The sequence below is a fragment of the Pristis pectinata genome, chromosome X (assembly GCF_009764475.1).
Source record: "Pristis pectinata isolate sPriPec2 chromosome X, sPriPec2.1.pri, whole genome shotgun sequence".
Classification (NCBI taxonomy): Eukaryota; Metazoa; Chordata; class Chondrichthyes; order Rhinopristiformes; family Pristidae; genus Pristis; species Pristis pectinata.
In genome coordinates, this window is record NC_067450.1 from 12,554,907 (window position 1) to 12,582,115 (window position 27,209).

At 46.3% G+C, this 27,209-nt stretch overlaps 1 protein-coding gene across 6 annotated transcripts in view; it reads left to right on the forward strand.

The window, feature by feature from the left end:
- Positions 1 to 4,127: 4,127 nt before the first annotated feature.
- The window catches only part of LOC127567047 (activin receptor type-1-like), a 108,681-nt gene continuing 85,599 nt past the window's right edge, over positions 4,128 to 27,209 (forward strand). For 4 of the 6 annotated variants that reach the window (XM_052009704.1, XM_052009707.1, XM_052009708.1 and 1 more), the window contains exon 1: positions 4,152 to 4,348. The gene's annotated coding sequence lies outside the window, so the exon portion shown is untranslated. Of the gene's footprint in view, positions 4,349 to 23,839; positions 24,148 to 27,209 lie in introns of those variants that run through there. The other 2 variants (XM_052009709.1, XM_052009705.1) reach the window with 2 other exon arrangements.

Consider the following 27,209-nt stretch of genomic DNA (forward strand, 5'->3'; position numbering starts at 1 on the left):
ACCTCCCAACTTCTGTACTTAGTGCCCTGACTGATGAAGGCCAGTGTGCCAAATGCCTTCTTCGCCAGGACTAAAGGAGGAGATTTTTGACGTGTAACTTAAAGAGTTCGAGGGGTCGCGGGGGGGGGGGGGGGGGGGGGTGGGCAGTGGGTTTAATCTGCTGCATTGTTGAGGTGCCAAACTGAGCCTCTATCTACTCTATCCGGTGGATGCAAAAGATGCCCTGATACTGTCCAAGCCACTGCCTTTCAGTCAGTCATCACTCCAGAGGATTATCGAGCCATTACCACATTATTGTTAGTGAGGGCTGACTTGTGCAACGCTTCCTACATTACAGCAGGGAATAATTTCCGCAACTAGTTCATCCCAACATTTGGGATTGCCCTGAGCAGATATTTATATCAATTAAGAAAAAACTGCAGATGCTGGAAATCTAAAAACAGAAAATACAGTGAAAGCTCAGCAGGTCAGGCAGCATCTATCCACAGACACAGCCTGCTGCAGTCCAACGCCACTGTCTTGTATCGCTCCCAGGATGCTCCACCAGTTAGCGTGTAAATATTCTGCACGGATTGTGCCCTCGATTCCCTGTCTGCATCTGAAGTTGCCAGAAAACCTCACTCTGGCTGAAGGATGCATTTATTGAAGGTATCCTACAATGCAGCTCCATTGCAGAGTGGCACTTCTCCTGACTTCATGCAACACATTTCAATGCATTTCCATAATGAATATGGAACAGACCTGAATAAATCAAGCCCCATGGAGGACCACCTGCTGTCAGTCATCCCAGATTTCCACACGTGCTTGGCTGAATGTAGAAGTCTGGCAATAGCTGGAGGTCAGGTTATTTTTCTTCTAAATTATCTACCGTAGATGTTTAAAAACTGTTCGAAGGCCTTAGAGAATGGCAAGACACAAAGGCAGTCAGGGCATTCTGGAGGCACAAGAGATTCCGCAGATACTGCAAATCTGGAGCAACACACACAAAGTGCTGGAGGAACTCAGCAGGTCAGGTAGCATCTATGGAGGGAAATAAACAGTCGACATGTCAGGCCAAGATCCTTCATCAGGACTGGAAGGGCAGAGGGCAGAAGCCAGAATAAGAAGGTCGGGGAAGGGGGAGGAGCACAGGCTGGAAGGTGATAGGTTAGTCCAGGTGAGAGGGGGGTGGTCAGTAGGTGGGAGGAGGGAGGAGGGTAAAAGGGAATGAGGGGAGAAGCGGGGAGGTGATAGGTAAAAGAGGCAAAGGGCTGAAGACGAAAGAAATTTGAGAGGGCAGTGGACCGTGGAATAAAGGGAAGGAGGTGGGGAATAGGAGGGAGGTAGTGGGCATGAGGGCAGGGGAGGGGAAAGAGAAGTGGTGAAGGGGCCACAGGAATGAGGGAAGACAAAAGGGGGGTTGAAACAGAGGGGAGGGGTAACCGGAAGTTAGGGAAATCGATGTTGAGGCCGTCAGGTTGGAGACTACCGAAGCAGAATGTGAGGCGTTGTTCCTCCAACCTGTGTCTGGCCTCAATGTGGCAGTAGAGGAGGCCGTGGACAGACATGTCGGTGTGGGAATGGGAATTGGAATTAAGATGGCCGGCCATCGGGAAGTCCTGCCTGTTGTGGCGGACAGAGTGAAGGTGCTCGATGAAGCGGTCCTCCAATCTGCGTCGGGTCTCACTGATGTAGAGGAGGCCGCACCGGGAGCACCGGATGCAATAAATGACATCGATGGATTCACAGGTGAAGCGCTGCCTCACCTGGAAGGACTCTCTGGAGCCCTGAATGGTGGTGAGGGAGGAGGTGTAGGGACAGGTACAACACTTTGCACAGTTGCCAGGGATAAGTGCTGGGAGGGCCATCGGTGGGGAGGGACGAGAGGACAAGGGAGTTGCTGAGAGAGTGATCCCTGCGGAAAGTGGGGGTGGGGGAAGGGTGGGGGAGACGTGCCTGGTGGTAGGATCCTGTTGGAGGTGGCGGAAGTTGTGGAGAATGATGTATTGGGTGCAGAGCATCGTGGGGTGGTAGGTGAGGACAAGGGGAACCCTGTCTCTGTTATGTCGGGGGGAAGGGGTGAGGGCAGGCATGCGGGAAGTGGAGGAGACGCGGGTGGGGCTACATTGATGATGATGGAGGGGAAACCCTGGTTACTGATAAAGGAGGACATCTCAGATGTCCTGGAGTGGAAAGCCTCATCATGGGAACAGATGCGGCGGAGGCGGAGGGACTGGGAGAAGGGGATGGCGTCCTTGCGAGTGACAGGGTGGGAAGAGGTGTTGTCAAGGTAACTGTGGGAGTCAGTGGGTTTGTAGAAGATGTCTGTGGTTAATCTGTCTCCAGAGATGGAGACAGAGAGATCCAGAAAGGGGAGAGAGGTGTCGGAGACGGACCAAGTGAATCTGAGGGGAGAGTGGAAGTTGGAGGCAAAGTTGATGAAATTGCTGAGCTCAGCACGGGTGCAGGAAGCAGCACCAATGCAGTCGTCAGTGTAGCGGAGAAAGAGTTGGGGGGCATTACCGGTGTAGGCTTGGAACATAGACTGTTGCACGTGGCCGACGAAGAGGCAGACATAGCTGGGGCCCACGTGAGTGCCCATGACTACACCTTTGGTCTGGAGAAAGTGGGAAGAGCTGAAAGGGAAGTTGTTGAGGGCATTCTGGGGCAGGGCCTCGGGGTAAGACACCTGAAGCCTACTCACAGCTCAGAGCCCTGACCACCTCACCGCTCCCTATCTGGTGTGGAGGGTCAGTGAGTCCGGCCCCTCTGCATCCAGATCAATTAATTCCAAGTGAACGGGCAGGTGGATGGTCTCAAAGTGTGACAACGATCTTGTTCAACTTTTCATTATCTATAAATAGTTATCAGGGCAGGGGTTTCACACAGCCTTCACAAAGTGAATCAACTCACCACTAATTAAAGAAACTTATGTTGGTCAAAAGAAAGCATTGAAGTGTTACTACTTCTTTTACAGCAGTGTTTTTTGATGGCCTTCCCCACACACTACTCATCGTTTGAGGTTTATTTATTAAATTGGGAAACGGGTTCATTGAGAAATGACTGAAATAGGTAACTGGTGTACTGGTGTACTTTATTCTGACTTGCTCTTACACAGATTTGAGCATAAGGAGCAATGGTTTGATTATGAACTCAGGACCACCGAGGCAGAGTGGAAGGGTAAGATTTGCCAGCAGCTATTTGTCTTAAACTAGGTAAGTCAGTCATTGAGAGGAGAAAGCAATATATTAATTCAGCAAAAAAACTTTGGCAGCTAATTTTGAAAATCGGCATTTAATGTATAAAACATATGTTCGTAGGGGTAACTAGGCAGCTGGAACATCTGGAAGGAGGTACTTAATTATGAATGCTTTGGGAACCTCAGATTTCGATGCAGAGAACGTGGTTCCTCTTGTATGGGAACTTAAAATTGGAGATTATCAATATAAGGTAGCCACTAATTAGTCCAATAGGAACTTCAGGATAAATCTCTCCACCAAAGACTATTCGTTATCACTGCCACACAAGGTGAACAGTAGCAGTACACTGAAGGGCGATCCTCCTGAGGGAGAAGAAACAGAAGGAGATGTTGAAAAGATGAGATGCTTACTTGAAGCATAGGTAGTAGTACAAAGTCACTGGGCTGAATGGTCTGTTTCTGTGCTGTAAATTCCTTGCAATTCTATAACAAAAGATAAAATTCCACCTCCTTAAATGAATGGTTTGGCTCTAATTCCCAAGCTCCTGACTGTGGTAACAGAACTCCAGGTTCCAGCCTCCTGACGAGTTCAGTGCTGGGCTGCTCTTAAAAATATTATTTCTGGAATACAAAATAGGAAGCTCAGTGAAAAAAAAATAACTGCAAACACAGCAAAATTGCAAAGTTTTGCAACTGCACACACATGGATGGTGTAATCTGTATTGTATTACCGTGTCAAATGCATGATAAAGTGGGAGGCCTTTTCACGCAGGAATGGGGTAATCACATAGGAAATACACTATTAAAGTTGCAAAATAAGAAAATCTGAACACTGGACAACAGCCAGACAGGAAGAGGCAGCAATAAGAGAGTATTGGAGTTTCTCCCACATCCATACAGTGACGGCTGCCAAGGGTACAGAGAAACAGGAAACTGAAGGAACGGATTTAGTCAAGAGGACTGGCTATGACAATGAGGGGAGGGCTTTTGAAACTTAATTCCTTTTTCTTTTCCTTTGGCTCTGTGTATGTGTGCGCGTCTTTTATTTCTGTTAACATTGAGTCAATCTGGAGAACAATCCTGGAGCATTGCCTTCGCAGCCCTGATGTAGATCTGATCTGGACTTGTATACTGTCACTTCATTAGAAAAGAAACTGAGAGTTGTCAGAGGTAAGTCTGAGACGATATTGCATTCGATGCCATCTAACTGAATTAGCTGCCTGTCACTAATATTTATGCTGGAGCGTATGATTCTATCTTATAACTATGAAATGTGGTCAGATGTTGATAACCTTGCCTGGTGAGAGAGATAAATGATATGCTTTCTGGTAATACATGTTTCATAATCAGATGCCTGAATTTTACACTTCAGTGAGTACTCTGGGCAGAAGTATTATTTATCAAGAACTTATGGTTAATATGGGCCACATAATCGGGACCAGCACAAAGAGGTTGTCAATCGAGCTAGGCTTTCTCGTTGAAGTGCAGGGTGGAATGTTTTGTTTCCACTACTAGCAGCGATGAGGGCAAGGAGTGTTGATGGGTTTAGGATTGGAGGGGGAGACTCCTGATATGTGCAGCATGTGGCAAAACCCTAATCGTGTTGTTTTGATTTGGTTCCTAACTGTGAAGAGATATTCTTCTCTTCTCTCTGCCCTCCCCCATCCCCAATGACTAATGTGTGAACCATTGAGGGGATACTGGGGCCAAACCACTCTGTGTGTGAAGCTGCTACTCAAATGTGCAGTGGATCTGCCAACTTGAGGAGAGTGAAGTTCACGGCCAGCAGCACAGTTTAGGTGTGCTCCTCCTGAAGGCTTGTTCATTTGTTTAATTCTTAGAACAAAAAGATCAGCACATTGCTGACAGCAACACCACTTGACTGATACGAGCTCGCCACCGGCATAACTCCTGTGATGAACCCAAAGCGTCGACTGTCCATTTCCCTCCACAGATGCCGCCTGACCCGCTGAGTTCCTCCAGCATTTTGTGCGTTGCTCCATAACGCCTCACCAGACTGGCACACTAGGGAAAATTCCCCTCTTCCCTCAACTCAAGAGGCAATATTCCGAGCTGGCAAGGGCAGAATCAATCGCCTGGGTATCAGCCATTCATAACAGAGGTATTTTAGATGAAAAAACCCTTCTTCAGGACTGAAGATAGGAAAAGGGGGAAGCCCAATATATAGGAGGGAAAAGCAGAGCAGTGATAGGTGGACAAAAGAGGGAAGGCGGGGTGGGCTTGATTGAATCTCTATTCCAACTCTTTTGCTGAAAGTGAAGAGTCCCCCTCTGCTAAAGTTTCTTCTGCCTTCATCTGGTTCAATCTTCCATGCCCCAACCTAGCTGCCACCTCTCAGCTCCCTGGCAGTCTTTGCCCCAAGCCTCACCCTCCTTCCAAAAGATCACCAAAAGGAATGTTGGGGATTGAAGGAACCCTCAACTTTCCCCTCCTACTCTCTAACGAAGCGCTTCATCTCTGCTCTTCAAGTCCAGGTGAACGGTGAATCGAGGAAATGAACCAACAGTGTCTGGTCCACATTGCGGTGAACCACTGCTGATGTGTTGGTGCCAGCCTGACCCACAAAGTCCATTTTGTATTTTCAAAAGCTGGGAAAGTTTAGAAAGATGGATAGATAGATAGATAGATATCTTTATTAGTAGAGTATCTATCTATCTATCTAAACCACCCTGGCCTTTGACATGTGTTTCTGCAGCACCTCTTATAGTGTCCCAAACCTCTTTACAGCCGGTGAAGTACTCCTGAAGTTTTAACACATGCAGTCAAATTGTGCACAGTAAGCTCCCACAAACAGCAGTGCCAGAATCAGTAGATAATCTGTTTCATCGGTGAGGTTGATGGTCAGGGTAAATCTCAGCCAGGCCACTGGGGAGAAATGCCCCCACTCTCCTTCAAGATAGCGCAATGGGATCTTATGCAGTCACCTGAGAGAGTGGGTTAACACCTCAGCATGACATTACAGTGTCAGACCAGATTTTTGTACTCATTTCCCTGGAGCGGGTCCTGAACCCACAGTCTTTTAACTCATAACTGAGAGAGTGAGCCGCTTCAGTGACAGCTGACACGAATTTGTACCATCCTGATTGTTAGCGGTTCTATTTTTCTTGGCTGCCAAGGCGTAGAACACGGAACAGGCCCTTCGGCCCACCATGTCTGTGCCGACCATGATTCCAATTTAAATTTATCTCTTCTGCCTGCACATGATCCATCTCCCTCCATTCCCTGTATATTCATGTGTCTATCTAACAGCCTCTTAAACCCCTCTATCGTATCTGCCTCCACCACCACCCCTGGCAGCGCATTCTGGGCACCCACCACTCTCTGTGTAAAAAACGTGTCCCGCACATCCCCTTTAAACTTTCCTAAGAGCGGATATAGCAGCATTGGAGACAGTCCAAGGGAGATTTACAGGCTAATTCCCAGGATAGAACATAGAACAGTACAGCACAGGAACAGGCCCTTTGGCCCACAATGTCTGTGCCAAACTAAACTAATCCCTTCTGCCTGCACATGATTCCTATCCCTCCACTCTCTGCATATTCATGTGCCTAACAGTCTCTTAAACACCTCTATTGTATCTGCCTCCACCACCACATTCCAGGCACCTACCGCTCTCTGTGTAAAAAACTTGCCCCGCACATCTCCTTCAAACTTTCCCCCCTCTCACCTCAAATCTATATCCTCTAGTATTCGACATTTCGACCCTGGGGAAAAGATTATGGCTGTTTGCTCTGTCTATGCCTCACATAATACTATAAACCTCTATCAGGTCTCCCCTCAGCCTCCGACACTCCAGAGAAAACAACCCAAGTTTGTCCAACCTCTCCTGATAGCTTGTGCCTCCTAATCCAGGCAGCATCCTGGTGAAGCTCTTCTGCACCCTCTCCAAAGCCTCCACATCCTTCCTGTAATGGGGCGACCAGAACTGCACACAATATTCTAAGTGTGGCCCGACCAAAGCTTTGGTTACATTGATTATTGGTATTGGTTTATTATTGTCACTTGCACTCCCTGAAAATTGGTTAGTCCCCAGCTTTACTTTGATTATGTAATCATTACGCTTCCACCCCTCCATTAATTTTCACCAATCCATGGACACAGCACCACTTCCAGTCCCTTTCGATGTGCTCATTGCTCAGCTGCAAGCTCAAGTAAAGCTGAAGATCCCTCTCATCATTCCAATTATCCACACACAATGCCGAAGAATTCTATGGGACTGATTCCTCCCATGGTCAGCCTTGCTTCCTACAAAATCTTCTATCTGCATAATAGCATGGATTCTACTCCCTTCAGCTTTGGTCAGTTTGGGACGTAGGTGAAGTCGGGCATTTTCTATCTCAAACCCTATCCTTTGCCTCCCGTGAAGAAACATTTGCAATTGATGCTGTGGTTGCAGTGGTTGTGATATCATGAACAAGTGAGCACTTTCTGAGTCTGGACCTCCTCCGACACACAGAGTTAATGTTTCATCAGTGAGATTCTTAGAAAAGAGCACAGCTTGGGCTGGAGAATTGACGCAAGAGTATCGTTCCAGTTCCCAGCCACAGACAGCACAAGAGACCGCAGGTGCTGGAATCTGGAGCAACACACAAACCGCTGGAGGGACTCAGCCCGTCGAGCAGTATTTGTGGGGGAAAAGGAATTGTCGACATTTCGGATCGAGACCCTGCATCAGGGCCCCTGCAGATGCTGCTCGACCTGCTGAGTTCCTCCGGCAGATTGTTTGTTGCACAAGTGAGACACCGTGTGGGATTGCAGGGATTACAGGAATGCTGAAGCTTCTATTCATTCTATCACCACATCCCCAGCCCCTTCATTCTAGCCTCACTCCCTTTAAATTCTGCACTCACAACAGTTCCCAAGTCTTGGATAAGCTGGATTCTGCTAGTCTGCATGGTTTCGAAATCCGTGGAAGTCAGTTCGTGTTTTAGACGTCTGCTGACCACAAATAGATCATGCCGATCGCATTCGATTAAACACCAGTGGACCGCTACAAAAAACAGTGCAGGCGACTAATGGAGTTGCAGTCTCCATCCCAAAGAGGCTATGATAGAAAGCAATGAAAGTCATGGTTCTGTCGGTGGGGACAATCTGCAGCATTGCCCCTCACCGAGGATTTCAGGCTGAAAAGGGTTAAATTATGGAACAGCTCGCTAGGAGACAGCTTGGAATGCCTTCAGAACTCGAATGCTAAGGAACAATCTATTTAAGGTGCTGGAGGCAATTAAAGTTGTTCAAAAGATAGAGGGGAAAATATTTACTCTGATAGAGGAACACAGAACAAAAAGACTTCAAACATTCCTGGCTCAAGTCAAGGCAAAGCACTTTACAACGGTGTCTCTTTTGAAATGTGGGCATTTTTATTACAGGAGGCACAGCAGGATCCCACAGCAACGTGAACAAATCCAGATAAATGCTTTTAATGATGTTGTTTGAGAGACGACTGCCGGCCAGGATAGAAGGGACAAGTCCCCCCACCACCCCCGCCCCCCGCCCCTTCTCGAAGACAAACCCTCGAAAAGCTGGCACCTCCAACGGTGCAGCACTCCCTCTGTGTGCACTGTAGGCCAGCCCATGTTTTTGAACTCATCTTTCTGGAGTGGGGCTTGAACCTACAGCCTAATTCAAAAGCAAGAGTTCTGCACAGTGGACAGTGAAAATCTGGGGATATCCTTTCCACTGAGGAAAGAGTGGAGAGGTTGGGGTTGTTTTCCTTGGAGCGGAGGGGGGCTGAGGGGAGACCCGATAGAGGGATACAAAGTTATGAGGGGCGTAGATAGGGTAGACAGCACAAAACCTTTCCCCATAGCAGAGGGGCCCAAAAATAGAGGGCATGGGTTTAAATTGAAGACTAAGAGATTTAAAAGGAATTATTTCCCCCAGAGGGGAGTTGGAATCTGAAACGTACTCTCTGAGGGGATGGGGGAGGCAGGGACCCTCACAACAGTAATGAAACATCTGGACAAACACTTGAATCACCAAGGCAGAGACGTCTACAGACGAACAGGGACTGATGCAGATGGTCGGAACAGACATCGTGGGCCAAAGGGCCTGTTTCTGTGCTGTCTGACTCCGTGACCAAAAATTTTTGGGAAAGATGGAGGTGGAGAATTTCAATAGAAAAAATGCAAAACCACCGAAGTTCAACACTCCACCACCCCAAAGGGGAAATAGTGCAATTTTACAGCAGGAAAATTAAAGTTTATGGCGTGAAGCGCAAGTCTCTGTGAGCAAGAAGGGAGCCAAGGGGAAGGAGAGGAAGGTCTGGAGCAATTCTGACCTCCTCCTGCTCTTGTCCTCCCCCATTCCCATCCCACTGTCCCACTGCCCGAACAACGTCCTGTGAATTGGAATAGATAAACAACTTCCACAATCTCCATTCATCATAATCTGCTGTGGCTCCTCTGCTCAGTAATTGCAACATAACAGCTGTCTGTACCGGAGACCTGTCCTCACCGTTCTCCCTCCAATCCATTCATCAAAATAACCGAGCCTTCATCAGGTAACAAGTTCATCTTGATATCATGTCCCTTGCGGTCATGGCAAAACAGATATTTTGCTTTCAAATCATTCTCGTGCATTCTTTGAAAGGATAGAAACCTTATTACACCCACCATCTTAAATCCATCACCCTCCCTCAGCCTAAAGCTCTCCTTAATATTCTCATACAAACAAGTATCTGTGAGAATTGTTAGCGGACCAATGTGCCAATCTTTCAGATTAAGCCAGGGACCCTTACAAAAGATCCCACAGCACCTTTTGTGAAGAGGAGGCTCGGAGTGCCCACCACTAACAACCCCCCCACCCCCCCAACCCCCTTTCGTTCTTGTCAAAATTTCTCCCTCAGGAAATGCCACGGAGGCAGCTTAATCAGTCTTTTACCTCATTTATGTTTGTGGGAGCTTGCTGATCACAAATCAGCTGCCTCGTTTCCCTGTAACAGCAACACGGTAGCGTAGCGGTTAGCGTAACGCTATTACAGCGCCAGTGACCTGGGTTCAATTCCCACTGCTGTCTGTAAGAAGTCTGTACGTTCACCCCGTATGTCTGCGTGGCTTTCCTCCGGGCGCTCTGGTTTCCTCCCACATTCCAAAGACGTACGAGTTAGGAATTTGTGTGCATGCTATGTTGGCGCCGGAAGTGTGGCGACACTTGCGGACTGCCCCCAGCACATTCTCAGTAACGCAAAAGGACGTATTTAACTGTGTGTTTCGATGTACATGTGACTAATAAATAAATATCTTATCTTATCTTATCTTATCTTATCTTATCTTATCTTATCTTATCACATTTCTCAAATTCAGTGACGGGGAGTAGTCTGGAGATTCTGGTAAATCTGCTTCCTTGAACTACTCAGTACATATCAGGTGGAGAGTTCCACTGGTAACTGAGTGCAGACAGTGTGGAAAGATTATGTCTGGCTACCATTTCTAGGAATGCTTTTGCGATGTTAACGAAGGGCTTGTGAAATCTGAAAACTGTTTTATATCCAGTAGAGTACTTTAGAAGTGAATCATTCTTAATCACAAAAACAATCACAGGAATGAAAGGGTTAACGTATAAGGAGCGTTTGATGTCTCCGAGCCTGTACTCGCTGGAGTTTCGAAGGATGAGAGGGGATCTCATTGAAACCTACTGGATACTGAAAGGCCTGGATAGAGTGGACGTGGAGAGGATGTTTCCATCAGTGGGAGAGTCCAGGACCAGAGGGAACTGCCTCAGAATAGAAGGACGTCCCTTTAGAACAGAGATGAGGAGGAATTTCTTCAGCCAGAGGGTGGTGAATCTGTGGAATTCGTTGCCACAGACGGCTGTGGAGGCCAAGTCATTGGGTGTATTTAAGGCAGAGACTGACAGGTTCTTGACTGGTGAGGGGGTTAAGGGTTACGGGGAGAAGGCGGCAGAATGGGGTTGAGAAAAAAAAATCAGCCGTGATTGAATGGCGGAGCAGACTTGATGGGCCGAATGGCCTAATTCTGCTCCTATATCTTATGGTTTAATGGTATTGGTTTAGTATTGTCACATGTATGGAGATACAGTGAGAAGCTTTCGTCTGTGTGCCATCCAGACAGATCATTCCACACATGAGTACATCAAGGTAGTACAAAAGGAAAACAGAACGCAGAATATATTGTTACAGTTACAGAGAGAGTGCAGTGCAGGCAGACAAATAATGTGCAAGAGTCACAATGAGGTAGATTGGAAGATCAAACGTTCATCATTTACTGTACAAGAGGTCCATTCAAGAGTCTTATCACAGCGGGATAGAAGCTGTCCTTGAGCCCGGTGGTACGTGCTCTCAGGCTTTTGTGTCTTCTGCCTAACAGGAGAGGGGAGAAGAGAGAATATCCGGGGTTGGTGGGGTCCTTGATTATGTTGGCTGTTTTACCGAGGCAGCGGGAAGTGTAGACAGAGTCCACGGAGGGGAGACTGGTTTCCATGAAGGACTGGGCTGCGTTCACAACTCCCTGCAATTCCTTGCGGTCCCGGGCAGAGCAGTTGCCGTAACAAGCTGTGATGCATCTGGATAGGATGCTTTCTATGGTGCATCAGTAAAAATTGGTGAGGGTCATCTGCAAACTTCTAAATGGAGTTAGAGCAGAATTTGGCTATGCAGTTGTGAGTGTACAGGCAGTGTAGTAAGGAGCTGAGGAAACACCCTTGCGGGACACCAGTGTTGAGGATAATGATGGAGGAGGTGTTGCTGCCTGTCCTTGCTAATTGCAGTCTGTTGGTCAGGAAACACAAGAGATTCTGCAGATGCTGGAAATCTGGAGCAACACACACAAAATGCTGGAGGAACTCAGCAGGTCAGGCAGCATCTACGGTGGGAAATGAACAGTTGATGTTTCAGGTCGAGACCCTTCTTTGGGACATTCAGGAAGTCAAGGACCCAGTTGCAGAGGGGGGCGCAGAGTCCTAGGTCTAGGAGTTCTTTTAAATTTCCTTTAAGATGTCAGAAATTGTCCTGATTTTGTTCACTATGCCACATAAGTGCAAGTTGATACTGTTGTTTTCATTGAAGTTGTAAATCTGGTAAATCTCGCCGTTAACTTGACAAGGTCAGCAACAGATGGTGTTCCTGTTCCATTTAAAAGCTCTCAAGCTGAATGGGAAAAAAAACACACCCACTGAGAGTCGATCTTTTGTCTGATTATCCTCCTGTGAAGTACCTCAGGATGTTTAACCACGTCAACTATATCAATTTGAGTGGACTGTGGAAGTAAGAAAGCTCTGGACCTGAAATTCCACAGAGCTTCCCACCGCGAGAGAGTGGCGGAAATCCAAGGAAACCATGTTAATGGTTAGGAGAATCTTAGTGGAATGCAAATCGAATCATCGGAGCAGGTCATAAACCCCGTCAGTTCCTCTGCTCGTTTAGACTGTGGATGGGACCATCTGCCTGCCACAGGTTCCACAGCCTGCAATCTGTTTTACTTGTACGTACAAAACAATCAATCTCAGCTTTGAAACTTTCAATTGACCCCAGAGCCTCAATGTATGAGAAATAGGAGCAGGAGGCGGCCATCTGGCCCGTCGAGCCTGCTCCGCCATTCAGTAAGATCATGGCTGCTCTGGTCGTGGACTCAGATCCATCTACCTGCCTTTTTTTTTGGGGAGGGTATTGGTATTGGTATTGGTTTATTATTGTCACTTGTACCGAGGTACAGTGAAAAACTTGCCTTGCATACCGATCGTACAGGTCAATTCATTACACAGTGCAGTTACAGTGAGTTAGTACAGAGTGCATTGATGTAGTACAGGTAAAAACAATAACAGTACGGAGTAAAGTGTCACAGCTACAGAGAAAGTGCAGTGCAATAAGGTGCAAGGTCACAACAAGGTAGATCGTGAGGTCATAGTCCATCTCATTGTAAGGGAACCGTTCAATAGTCTTATCACAGTGGGGTAGAAGCTGTCCTTAAGTCTGGTGGTACGTGCCCTCAGGCACCTGTATCTTCTCTTCTACCCAATGGAAGAGGAGAGAAGAGAGAATGACCCGGAGAGAGTTTCAAAATTTCACAACTGTTTGTGTGAAGGAGTTTAAGGACTTGTACGTTGAAGATTGTTAATATGACTGAATGCCTCTGAATTCACCTGCATCAGGTCACAGTGGGCTTGCAATCCTTCTGACTGTTGGAACAGGAGTGCAAGTCAAACCGAAGTTGATAACGAGACAGAGATTAGGACAGGCTGCCAAATGCAAGACAAACCCAACCCAGCTAATTACCAGGCAACCAGCCTACGCTCAATCATCAGCAAAGTGATGCAAGATGTCCTCAACATTACCTCAGCTTAGCAATCTTCAGTTTGGGTTCTGCCAGGACCACTCACAGCCTTGGTCCAAACATGGTCCAAAGGGCTGATTTCCTAAGGGGAGGTGGGGGTAACAGCCCTTGGCATCAAGGCAGCATCACGGAAGAATGAGGTTGACTATTTGGCCCCTCAAGCTTGTTCCACCATTGAATGATGCCCTTGGTGTCAGCTCTACCTTCCTGCCTCTTCCTCAGGTCACAGATTCCTAGTTAGGAACTGTACTGTATGAATATAACTCACCAGAGAATAATTCAAACAAGTCACGAGAAGACCAGATGGTTCACATTTTAATTCCAATTAACTCTTTTTCTAGAGAAACTGAGCGATGTGGTGACAGATTGGGTGAGAGGAGCAGTAATCAACTAAAAAAAAATCCTGTTTTTTGTGAGCCTTTATGTTCTCATGGAAACTTCTGTAGCTTTCTTTGAGTGGGTTTCCAGAGTGCTCGGGTTAGCTGTTCACAGACTGTGTTGTCAGATGGATGGCTTGTCTTTGTTTTCCTCATATCCATGATGACAACAAACTAGTTATGTAGCTCCTTATAATATAAGAAATAGAAGGAGGAGTAGGCCATTTGGTCGCTCAGTTCTACCCCGTCATTCAGCCCTTGCCCCACCATTCAGTAAGATCATGGCTGATCTTTTACTTCAGCACCACTTACCCTTTGATTCCCTCAATATTCAAAAGCCTATTGATTTCTGTCTTGAAGATACCTGGCAACTGAGCCTCCTCAACCAATTCTCTTGGGTAGAGAGTTCCAACGATTCGCCACCCACAGGGTGAAGAAGTTTCTCTTTATCTGTCTTGAATGGTCATATCCTTAGTTTAAGACCGAAAACACCCAGCCTGGGGAAAGGTTACAGCTGCATCTACCCTGTCAAGACCTGTAAGAATTTTGTATGATTAAATATAGAACATAGAACATGCAATTGTACAGCACAGGAACAGGCCCTTCAGCCCACCATGTCTGTGCTGAACATGATGCCAAATTAGGCTCTCTCCTGCCTGTACATGATCCATATCCTTCCATTCCCCGCTTATTTGTGTGTCTATCGAACAGCTTCTTAAACCCCTCTGTCATACTTCAAGGGTAGGTGGTTAGGTTCTCTCTTCTTGCAGATGATCATTGCCCAGCACTTCTGCAATGTGCATGTTATTTGCCACTTACCAGCCCATGCGCAAATGTTGTCCAGGTCTTTCCATAAGCTTCACCTGCTGAGGAGCTGTGAATGGAACTGAATGTTATGCATCATCAGTGAACATCCCCACTTCTGACCTTCTGATGGAAGGAAGATCATTGATGTAACTGTTGTATTTATATAGAGGGATTGAATTTAAGAGCAGGGAGGTTATGCTGCAACTGTACAGGGGACTGGTGAGGCCACACCTGGAGTACTGCGTGCAGTTCTGGTCTCCTTACTTGAGGAAAGATATACTGGCTTTGGAGGTGATGCAGAGGAGGTTCACCAGGTTGATTCCGGAGATGAGGGGGTTAGCCTATGAGGAGAGATTGTGTGGCCTGGGACTATACTCACTGGAACTCAGAAGAATGAGAGGGGATCTTATAGAAACATATAAAATTATGAAAGGGATAGATGAGATAGAGGCAGGAAGGTTGTTGCCACTGGTAAAGGACAAAGCCTCAAGATTCAGGGGAATAGATTTAGGATGGAGATGAGGAGAAACAGACTCATGTCTGATCTGAGTCCACGGCCAGATCAGCCATGATCTTATTGACTGGCGGAGCAGGCTCGATGGGCCAAATGGCCTCCTCCTGCTCCTATTTCTTATGTTCTTATATAGCTGGTCCAGTTGAGTTTCTGGTCAATGGTGAGGAACTTGGCAATGGTAATGCCATTGAATATCAAGGCTAGGCAGTTAGATTCTGTCTTGTTGGAGATGATTATTTGCTGGCACTTTTATGAAGTGAATAATATTTGCCACTTCTAGCCCATGTCTGAATGTTGTCTGGGTCTTGCTGCAGACATGGACTGCTTCATTGGCTGAGGAGCTATGAGTGGAATTGAACACTGTGCATCATCAGTGAGCATCATTTTATCTTATCAGAGATGGGGAAGGTCACCGATGAGGCGGCTGGAGATGGTTGGGCTAGGATGCAGTACTGAGGAAGTCCTGCAGTGATGTTCTGGGACTGGGAAGATTTACCTCCAACAATTATTTTTGTTCCCTAATCCAGAGGATCTGGGAGAATTATAGTGCTCCCCCAGCTATTGCAAGTTGCTGGCTGCAGCAGTTATTTTGCTGGGCTCCAGTTAGCTGAAAAGACTGTATTGTCAACACATGGTGCCGAGGATAAGTCATAAGGAATAATGGGGTTTTACTTCATTGTTAGTCAGTCTCTCCCAATAGGGTCATTCCAGTATCTTGAAAACCACTGGCAAGTGTTTCGTGCCATTTCTGTCAATGATTCTGCTGTTGTCCTCCAAAGGGAGCCCACAAAATATTTTCCTCTTGCATACGCAGTTTTAGAGTACAGAAAGGCAATTCAGCCCATTTTGTTATGTGATCAATCTCTCAACAAGCAAAATGCAAGTTGCTGGACGAACTCAACTGGGTCAGGCAGCGTCTGTGGAGAGGAAGTGTGGTTTGCATTTCAGTTCTCGACCCGAAATAGCTACCATCCCTTCTCCCCCCACAGATGCTGCCTGACCTGCTGAGTCCCACCAGCAATTCGTCTGTGGCTCAAGATTCCAGCATCTGCAGTCTCTTGTGTCTCTAATCTCTCAACAAGATTGTATCACAATTATTGATCAAGTGGCAAACATTCAAAGTGAAGTGATAAAGATTAATGACCTTTATAACCTAGAGCTTTGGTTTCTACGTTGTTCTTCACACAGGAGGTAGATGTTTTGGAAAATAGTGACACACAACCAGGGACACTCTACAAACACAGTCACCTCTGTTACCTCCTGTTAAAATGGCCCTTAGACACTGCTGGGATGCAACATGGGCAAGGTATGGGTGAATAGGCTGGATTACACAGATGTCAACATGCTCAGAAACAAAACACGACAGATCCTGCTATGTGACTTCAAGTAATATGAGGCTCGTCCTTATTTCATACAACATTAGGGCAAGAAACGTCTTTTAAAAGGTTAAGTAATCAATGCTTCCTGAGACCACCAAGTTATCAACTCACTGATATTTGGGCCTTATATCAAAAAGTCATAAAAGGTTCCAGTTTTTCGATGGCTGCAGAGTCTGTTATAAAAAGAAGGGTGATCCATGTGTTTTGTCATTGTTTTATTGTTTCCTGAAATGTTCAAGAAACCAAATCGCTGATCCAACCGTAAAACTGGTTGAGTCACAACTCCCAGTGGGCCGAACTATTTGTCATCTGTGACCATTATGGAGCATTCCAACACACCAAAGCACTTCCTCTTCACTCCCACTCTATACAATTTCTCTATCACTCTTACTATCTAAAATTCCTGTCGCATTGACTCCCATGAAATAAGTTCTAAGGGATCAAAGGACAAGTGTTAAATCCCTTTGTGTACACTTCTACCGGGCCAAATCATTCCCATTGTATACAATCCAAATGGACCAAATCATTCGTCCAATAATTTCCAATGTATAAAATAGCAAGGGACTGAATCAGATGATCTAAGCTGGTAAATTGGAAAATTGGTTTATTATTATCACAGGTACAGTGAAAAACTTATCTTGCATACTGTCCATACGGATCAATTCATTACAATGGTGCATTGAAGTAGTACAAGGGAAAACAATAACAGAATGCAGAATAAAGTGTTACAGTTACAGAGAAAGTTCAGTGCAGGTAGACAATAAGGTGCAAGGTTACAGCGAGGTAGATTGTGAGGTCAGGAGTTTATCTTATCATACTAGGGACCGTTCAATAGTTTTATAACAGCAGGATAGAAGCTGTCCTTGAGCCTGGTGGTACGTGCCCTCAACCTTTTGTACCATCTGCCCGATGGGAGAGGGGAGAAGAGAGAATGTCCGGGGTGGGTGGGGTCTTTGATTATGTTGGCTTCTTTACCGAGGCAGCGAGAAGTATAGACAGAGCCCATGGAGGGGAGGCTGGTTTCTGTGATGTGCTGGGCTGTGTCCACAACTCTCTGCAGTTTCTTATGGTCCTGGGCAGAGCAGTTGCCGTACCAAGCCGTGATGCATCCGGATAGGATGCTTTCTATGGTTCACCGATAAAAATTGGTGAGGGTCAAAGGGGACTTGCCAAATTTCTTTAGCCTCCTGAGGAAGTAGAGGCACTGGTGAGCTTTCTTGGCCATGGCATCAACGTGGTTGGACCAGGACAGGCTATTGGTGATGTTCACTCCTAGGAACTTAAAACTCTTAACCATCTTGACCTCAGCACCATTGATGTAGACAGGTGCATGTACACCACCCCCTTTCCTGAAGTCAATGACCAGCTCTTTAGTTTTGCTGAAATTGAGGGAAAGGTTGTTGTCATGACACCACGACACTAAGCTCCCTATCTCCTTCCTGTACTCCGACTCATCGTTATTTGAGATACGGCCTACAACAGTGGTATCATCTGCAAACTTGTAGATGGACTTAGAGCAGAATCTGGCCGCGCAGTCGTGAGTGTATAGGGAGTAGAGTAGAGGGCTGAGGACACAGCCTTGTGGGGCACCAGTGTTCAGAATAACCGTGGCAGAGGTGTTGCTGCCTGTCTTCACTGATTGCTGTCTGTTGGTCAGGAAGTCAAGGATCCAGTTGCAAAGGGGGATGTTGAGTAGCAGGTTTAGAAGGTTGGAGATGAGTTTGCTTGGAATTATAGTATTGAAGGCAGAGCTGTAGTCAATAAACAATAGTCTAACGTAGGTACCTTTACTGTCTAGATGCTCCAGGGCTGAGTGTAGGGCCAGGGAGATGGCATCTGCTGCAGACCTGTTTCGGCGATAGGCGAATTGCAGTGGGTCGAGGTTGTCTGGAGGCTGGAGTTGATGTGTGCCATGACCAGCCTCTCAAAGAACTTCATGATGGTGGATGTCCGAGCCACTGGTCAGTAGTCATTGAGGCATGTTACCTTGCTTTTCTTCTTTCTACAGAGCCATGGGATCACATTGACTTTCACCACACAGAAACTGTGGATTCCCTTTATTCCCATCAATTAATTACCACTATCCACAATTCTGAGGAACAAAATCCCAAGTTCAAGTTCAAGTTTATTGCCATAGGCATACATATCCAGGATAAAAATACCATGAAAGTTAGCTTTTTGCAGCAGCAACACGGTACATTACAAACACGACAAAGATAAGTTAACATAAACTTAAATGAACTTACTGTACATTAACTCTCCTCGTTTCTGAATCCAGTTTGCAAAATGGCTTCAGAATCCTGTAGGATTCAAAGGGATCACTTCTCATTCTTCTGAACTCGAAAGATTATCGGCTCCCAACCTTTCCTCATGGGACGTCCCCAAGTACATCTCAGGAACCAATCCGGCAAGCCTTCACTGTGCCCCCTTGAATCCAAGCTTGCCCTTTCTCCAGCCCAAAAACAACCCAATGCTCTATATATGTAGCAACACACAAAAAGCTGGAGGAATTCAGCAGGTCAGCAGTACCTGTGGAGGGAAATGGGCAGTCGACATTTCCAGTCAAGACCCTTCATCTGACCCAAATGAAGTTAGCTCTGTGCCACTAACAAATCATCGTCACAATCTGGCTTCAAACAGCCCAAAATTATTTCACCAATGGATCTCACCATAAAACAAAGAAGACCTCCACCCCATCAGGGTCCACGTCATCATTCGGAGGCGCTTGTGACGTTAACAAAAGGTACTGAGAATGTGGACTTTACTCAAACAGGGAGTGGTTGGGTGAATAGAATGAAAAGATAAATAAGCACGAGGATCGAATGGAAGAGAAGGTTATGTAGATACAGGACATCTCCAGGTAATGAATAGGTTTCATTTATACAGACATCCATAATTCAAGTTTGACCATGTCAGAAAATACACAAAAATCACCTGATAAGGTAACCACACCTCCACAGGAATGTAGTGAATGGCATCAAAAGCACGTCAGACTGATATGAAAGAACAGAGACACAAGAGACGGCAGATGCTGGAATCTGGAGCAAAGGAATTGTCGATGGTTCGAGTCGAAATCCTGCACCAGGGCTGAAACGTCGACCAATTCCTTTCTTCTCACAGATGCCGCTCGACCCGCTGGGTTCCTCCAGCAGTTTGTTCGTTGACACGAAAGAACGATTACTTGAAGTGGAGAGAGAGAGGAAACTAATTCTGCTGTTCAAACGACCAAATGTACGGACATAAGTCAGACTTTTGAACTCAGTAATGTTATTGGAGCTTGTCCGTATGTACAGGTGTCCATCAGTCCTGTAGAGTGAGAAGAAGTGGCACATGATGAGAATGGTGTGAAGCATAAAAGCACTAACATGGACCAGCTGGGCAGAATGGCTTTCATGGACTTGGTGTCAAATACTACATCATTTTATTTAAAGCCTCAGCTCGTTTCCCAATTTCCCCCTCTGTTGTGTGAAATGGTTCTTTACAGTCTTAAGGATCAAGGACCCTGAACATGAGCTTTGTAGACCAAAACTAGTTTAATCACAAAGGCGAACGCAGGACAGAATGGATGGGAACAGACACACACTCATTCATGCACAGGATACCACGAACACGAGAGGGGATCGCAACTAGTTTAGGATACACTCACACACACACACACACACTAATACACACAAGCACACAGTAACGATGTACAACTTCAGGATATAACACTTCAATACCCGTCCCACACTAGCATTGGCCCTTAACGCTCCCTGAGACTGAGTGAAATGCTCCCTGACCATATGGTGATGCACTCTTACCAATGATCTCTGCAGCATTGTCTCACTACTCCTGGGGTCGTCAAAAGAGGAAGGGCTATTGGATTGCAGCCCTTTTTATGGTGCTAGGAGGCTGGATGGAGCCTCAATGTTGTGATTTAAACGAGCCAATGGTGTGGGAGTCAAAGACAAAGGTTCCTGCCACAGCCAATGGTCAGACAGGTTCAGAGACAAAGGGTACCGGTCAGGCAAGTTCAGAGGCAAAGGTACTGTCACACCTGAGGGGTGGGTGGAGCCGCACCTTGATTGACAGTAGTAGCACTTCCGATCAGAGGAGCAATGCTGTCCTCCGGTCAACGGGGGTCAGTGTCGTTACTGTCACGTGACGGCCATGTGGATTTCTCACAACACCCTCCCCTTCTGAAAATGCATCTTGTTGCTGGGATCTGATCCATGGGACTTGGTGACTTTCTGGGTCCTTCCAGACCATCCCCATGCGTGAACCATTGTGGCAGAGGACACCACAGCTGAGCCCACCCCCAGCTACACCTATAGACGACAAGGCCTGGGACAATCATGGCACTTAACTGCCAGCTAAAATCTGCAGACCCAGCCCAGGCAGAGCAATAGAACTTGTATCACTATGATGTGAAATGTGTTGTTTTGCAGCAGCAGGACAGTGCAAAGATGTAAAATATTATAAATTACAAATTAAATAAATAGTGCAAAAATCAGGTAGTGTTCATGGGTTCAAGGACCATTCAGAAATCTGATGGTGGAGGGGAAGAAGCTGTTCCTGAAACGTTGAGTGTGGATCTTCAGGCTCCTGTACCTCCTCCCTGATGGTAGTGACGAGAAGAGGCCACATCCCGGGTGGTGAGTGTCCTTAGTGATGGATGCCACCTTCTTGAGGTACCTCTTGAAGATGTCCTCGATGGTGGGGAAGGTTGTGCCCGTGATGGAGCTGGCTGGGTCTACAACACTCTTGTGATCCTGTGCATTGGAGCTACTATTCAATGTTAGGATTAAAAAAGCATTTCTTACTCGACATCCTCAGACTGGTGCCGCACTACCAGAGGTTCTGTCTTTCCGACTGGATTTTAAACTGAAGCCGTGTCTCCCCTGTGTGGTGGATGTAAAAGATCCCAAGGCAGAATTCAAGAAAAAACAGGGAAGTTCTCTCCAGTGTCCTGGCCGACATTTACCTCTCAATCAACATCAATTAAAAACAGTTGCTTAGTTGGTGATCTTGTTTGCAGTGGGAGCTTGCTGCACATAATTTAGCTGCTGCGTTTCCGAGCTATACAATGCTTTTCATATTCTATTGGCTGTAAAGCACCCTGGGACATCCTGTACCACGTGAAGACAAGACTTACGAGAACGTTGCCAGGACCCGAGGGCCTGAGTAAAAGGGAGAGGCTGGGCGGGATAAGTCTTTATTCACTGGAACGTAGGAGACTGACGGTTGACCTTGTAGAGGTGTATAACGTCATGAGGGGTATAGACACGGTGAATGCACACAGTCTTTTTCCCAGGGAAAGGGAATCTAAAACTAGAGGACATAGATTTAAGATGAAAAGGGAAAGATTTAAAAGGGACCTGAGAGGCAACTTTTTCACCCAGAGGGTGGTCTGTTTATGGAACGAGCTGCCAGAGGAAGTAGTTGAGGCAGGTACAATAACTATATTTAAAGGACATTCAGACAGGTACACGGATAGGAAAGATTTAGAGGGATATGGACCAAACACAGGCAAATAGGACTAGCTTAGATGGGAATCTTTATCGGCATGGACCATTTGGGCTGAAGTGCCTGTTTCTGTGCTATGACTCTACATATTTTTGTTTTAACTTTGAGTCACCATTCTATCTATAACAGTGTGTAATTTAAGGTTCCAATGGAATAATGAGAAAGGAGAGCTCCATTGTCTCCCATCCAGTGCTGTAGGATTCACTGTTTCTCCGTAGGCTCCCAGGGATGCCAGATACCCTTCTATGCAAGACCTGTATAACTGGAGAAGCCCTGTGCCTGTGGGTCCAGAGAAGGGCCAGTGTTAACAATGCCACCTAAACCTCTATTTAGTTATTGAATCGCTCCATGGTAGGCATCCCTGGCTGATCATTGCCTCTCATATGACAGATATAGACGTCCCAGAACCCAAAGCAGATTTAAGCTTAGTGTACCCTATAGAGTCATACAGAAACAGGCCCTTCGACCCACTGAGTCCGTGCCGACCATCAACCACCCAGTTACACTGATCCCATTTTAGTCTCCCCACATTCCCATCAACTCCTGCTACATTCTACCCCTCACCCACACACTAGGGGTAATTTACAGTGGCCAATTAAAGTACAAACCTTTGGTACATGGCAGGAAACTCATGCGGTCACAGGGAGAACGTGCAAACTCCACACACAGACAGCGCCCAAGGTCGTGATCGAACCCGGGTCTCTGGAGCTGTGAGGCAGCAGCACTACCCGCTGCACTAACGTGCCACCTGGATTGACAGGCCAGGTCACCATTGACCCTGTGATCACTTGGACCGGGTGGCTTGTTCGTACGCTTACCAACACTTCCCTTGGCCTTAGAAGGGGGGGCACAGATTTACCAAAGCAATTGTGGTTCAAGTGTGAGAACAGGCTGCATAGACTCCGCTAGTAATCTGACCGAGAGGTTTAAAATGGAAGAATGCAATACAGAGTAACTATTGCCTTGATGGGGAAATCAAGAACAAGTGAGCTGTGCCCTTAAGTTTAGAACTAGAGTGAAACAGAAGTGAAATCAGGAAACATTCCTTCACTCAAAGGGTGGTGGGAAACTGGAATGCGATCAAATGTCAACCGAGGTTGTGGTAAACTGAGCCTCGAGTACCTTTGTTGAGTCAGGAGATCAGGAGGTCAATGGAGTTAACACACAGATCAATCGTAAGCGGTGGAGCAGGCTGAGGATTTGAAGGGACTCCCCTTGTTGCAAAAATGTTCTCTGTTCCTTCGAAAGTGCCTCCAAGACTTCACGAGATTTTTGTTCTTGTTTTTCTGACAAAAATAAGAAAACAAGAAGCATGATCTCTCCCAAGTGCCCAAAACCACATTGGAACAATCTGAATTTAACATTTGGATTTCTACTTTTACTTTATACCAGTGGGGAATATGATTGAGAGGAAAAACAAGTTCTTTAGAGCACAGGATGAAGAAAGCACAGACAACTTGCCAGTTCCAGAGCGGGAACTGTCAGCACCACATCCTGTGCTCCAGATTTTATTTAAGAGGAAGTTCCGTGACTGTTTAGTAGTTCTAAGACTGAAGGGCTCGAGGAGGGCATAGACCATTCATAGTCACTGAGGTCTGACTCTTGCACGCATCAAAGAATGGAATGTTGGTGTGACAGGAAGCTTTTGGCGCAGTTGATAGAAGGGACTAGAAGACTGCTCTCAGCTCAGCTTCAGCCAAGGTGAGAATGCTCCAGTTTAACCCTCAGCTGACTTTCACACGAAACACAGAAGGCTTTGAGGGAATCGAGGTAAAGGCCAGCCAAAGCCAAGTCTGTTCTTAACACCCCACAATGCTGCATGAAGTGACACAGCAGCAGCCTGTGGTGCCTGAGCCACTGTCCCTTGATGTCTTGTGCATGTGTCTGCTACGTGAAAAGGCTGCCAGACTTCAGACCAAAGGGGAACTGAAGGCCCGTGACAGAAACTGTGTATGAAAATATTGACTGGTACATGTGTCAAAAATAATTCCCTTCTCCGAATGAGTCATATCTATTCTCTTTATGGTTTTGGAAGATGGGGGATGAGGGACGAGGGACATGACGATGGACATTGCAGGTACTGTATGAATTCAATTCACATGAAACTGTTGGTTTAAAATGTAACCCAAAAATTACTCTTGGGCTTTTCACTATCACTAAAGGTGATAACTAAAGGTGTTCTCCGGTATACTTCTGTGTTTTCTAAGTGGAACCCAAATAGTTAAAAGTAACTGCATCATCACCTCAGTGTGCACTGACCTGCACTGGCTCCCCATCGCCCAACACCTTGATGTTAAATCCCACTGTGAATTCACCCATCCCCACTTCTGTAACTGTCTCCAGCTCTGGAACACCTTGGCAGTTTTTTGCTCCATCGCTTCTAGCATCTTGGTTGTCTCTGACACTCATCACTCTGCCAGCGCCCTAGAGCTTCCTCCCTACACCTCCTCCTTCAAGAAGCTCTTAAGAGCCTGCTTTACTGACTCTTTCAGTCACCCATCCTGATGCCTCCTTGTGGGTTTCGGTGTAAAATTTTATTTGATAGCAATCCTCTGAAGTATCTTGGAACATTCTTAAACGTCAAATGTGTCATGCAGATCAAAGTTGCTGTTGGATCGTCCCCTGGTTGCATTAAGCATTCGATAACTCCGTTGCTAACTGCCAGAAGATGTGTTCATACAGGCTGGAGAGAGGGACTGTGGAAGTGGTTTTCAATCTGCCCTGTTGCTTTGAGTAAATGTGCCCGCTAGCAGTTGAAGACGGGAAGAATGACCTGTTCATTGGCCATCCCATGCCTGCCCAAAGTGATTATCAGGCAGGAGTCAAAGTGGCTGTCGCACCTGACTGTGCATTGCAACCTGCTACATTCGTTGTTGGGCTCCTCATTTCGCATTCACAGAACGTGCCGATCAGGGTCATTGTTGGTTATTGGAGGTGTCTGTGGGAACTGGGCGAGTCTGTGGTGACTGAACGAGGGAAGGATTAGCCTCAGCTATGATGTCCTTTACAGTCTCGTAGGCCACTGACCCTCAGTCTCAAAGCACAATGGCTATCGACTGGGGTTGGGGGGGTGGGGGGTGACCAACGGGTAGTTAGATTCCAACATTTTGGCATAATGTGCTGAATGGCTTCTTTCTGTGTTATAAACATCAATGAATCTATCAATACAATTCTGTTTCCACTCACTTGTGTGTGGAAAAGTGCTTCCTGACATCACAGCTGATCAACCTGGCTCGTTCTGGATTCCCTCTTCACGGAGAGATACAGCACGGGAACTGACCCTTTGGGCCACTGAGTCCATGCTGAACACCCAAGCACCCTATTTGCAGTAATCCTACCCTAACCCATTCTATTTTCCACATATTCCCACGAATTCCTCCCAGATTCTACTACCCACGTACGCACTAGGGACAAGTTACATCGGCCAATGACCCACACGTCTTTGGGATGTGGGAGGAAGCCGGAGCACCCGGGGGAAAACACACCCGCGCATAGAGAGATCGTGCAAACTCCACACAGACAGCGCCGGAGGTCGGGATCGAACCGGGGTCTCTGGAGCTGCGAGGCAGCAACGCTACCTGCTGCGCCACTGTGTGCACTCTGAAGGGAAATAATTTCTTTCTTTCCACTTTAACAAACTCCAATAATCAACCTGAGCACCTCAATTCAAGTAATTCTTAATTTTCTTCACTGAAGACAACTCAAACCATGCAACCGGGGCAAATGATTTAACCCTTCTCAACCGAGTATCACTCCGTCAAGTCAATCTGCACCCTCTGCAAAGCCAATACATTCTTCCAGGGGTGTGGTAACAAGTATGCTAATTGACCGGTTTGTTTTAACTGACTTACAATCAGTTTAAAAATTAAAGAATTGTCGTACAAGTGCGGTAATTTACTCAGGTATATCTGGAGCTCTCAAGTTACAGCAGTTGTTCCTAATATAAGTACAGTGGGGCCCTTTTAAAAACTTCTCAGATATCTGCTTTTACTCTGAAAGAAATTCCTTGCTTGTTTTCCCCCAGTGACAGGGTCTGTGGTCTAAGCCAGACTGCCACATGGTGTGTTTGTTGCCAGCTGCGGGTATCCAGGCTAGCGAAGTGCTCAATGTTTCCAGTATTGACATTCTCAGCTTAATGAGAGCAGAGATACACGTTGTTCTAATCTGACTGCCTGAGCAAATAAGGATTTGCAGAGGCATGAAAGCGCTGGCATTACACAGTGAGATATCAGAAGCCAGGTGTCAGGCATGGCTCAGTGGGCTACAACCTGAATCTGAGGGTCGTGGATTCAATGCCCACTCTGAGGACTTAATCACATAATTCAGGCTGACAGACAGAAGAGGTGCCAATCAGATGGGGTGTTTACATTCTTCTGTCAGCCTCATTGAAAGATGAATGATCTTTGTGGCATTTTGTTGAGCATCATGCCTCCTGTACTGCAGCAATCAAGGAGATATAACTTCAAGTATGTCACTGAGCATAAAGTTATCTGGAACATCCCAACGTTGTGTAAGACATTGAGTAAATTTGAGTTCTTTCTTTTGACTTGATTGAAATTCCTCTGTCCAGTGACTGAGCAAAGATGTTAACATTGAAAATATACAGATGACTTTTGCAGAAACAGGGCTTTCACATGAATGCTGATAATATCGCTCAGTGCAACTTGAAGATTCCAGGATGAGGATATTTGCAATATTAGCATGCCGGTCATTTAAAGAAAGCCTTTTGGACTAACTTGGCTTCTTTTAGTAACCACATCGAGCATGTGTGTTAAAACAACTGTCAGTGTTTGTGAGGGAAAAAGGATTGAAGGATTGATCCTTCGAAAGGCATTAGGCTTTGAGGATCAAATACCTTTTGCAGTGCATAATAAGCTCTTGCTCTTGTATGAGCTTTCTACCTATTCTGGTTGACAGAGTTTTCGATTCAATTCAAGACCAGAGTTTTATCCAATTCTGCAGTTGGAACACATAGAACATAGAACAGCACAGCACAGGAACAGGCTCTTCAGCCCACCATGTCTGTGCTGAACAGGATGCCAATCTAAACTAATCCCATCTGCCTGCACACTGTCCATATACCTCTGTTCCCTGCCTGTTCATGTGCCTGTCTAAATGCCTCTTAAACATTGCCATTGT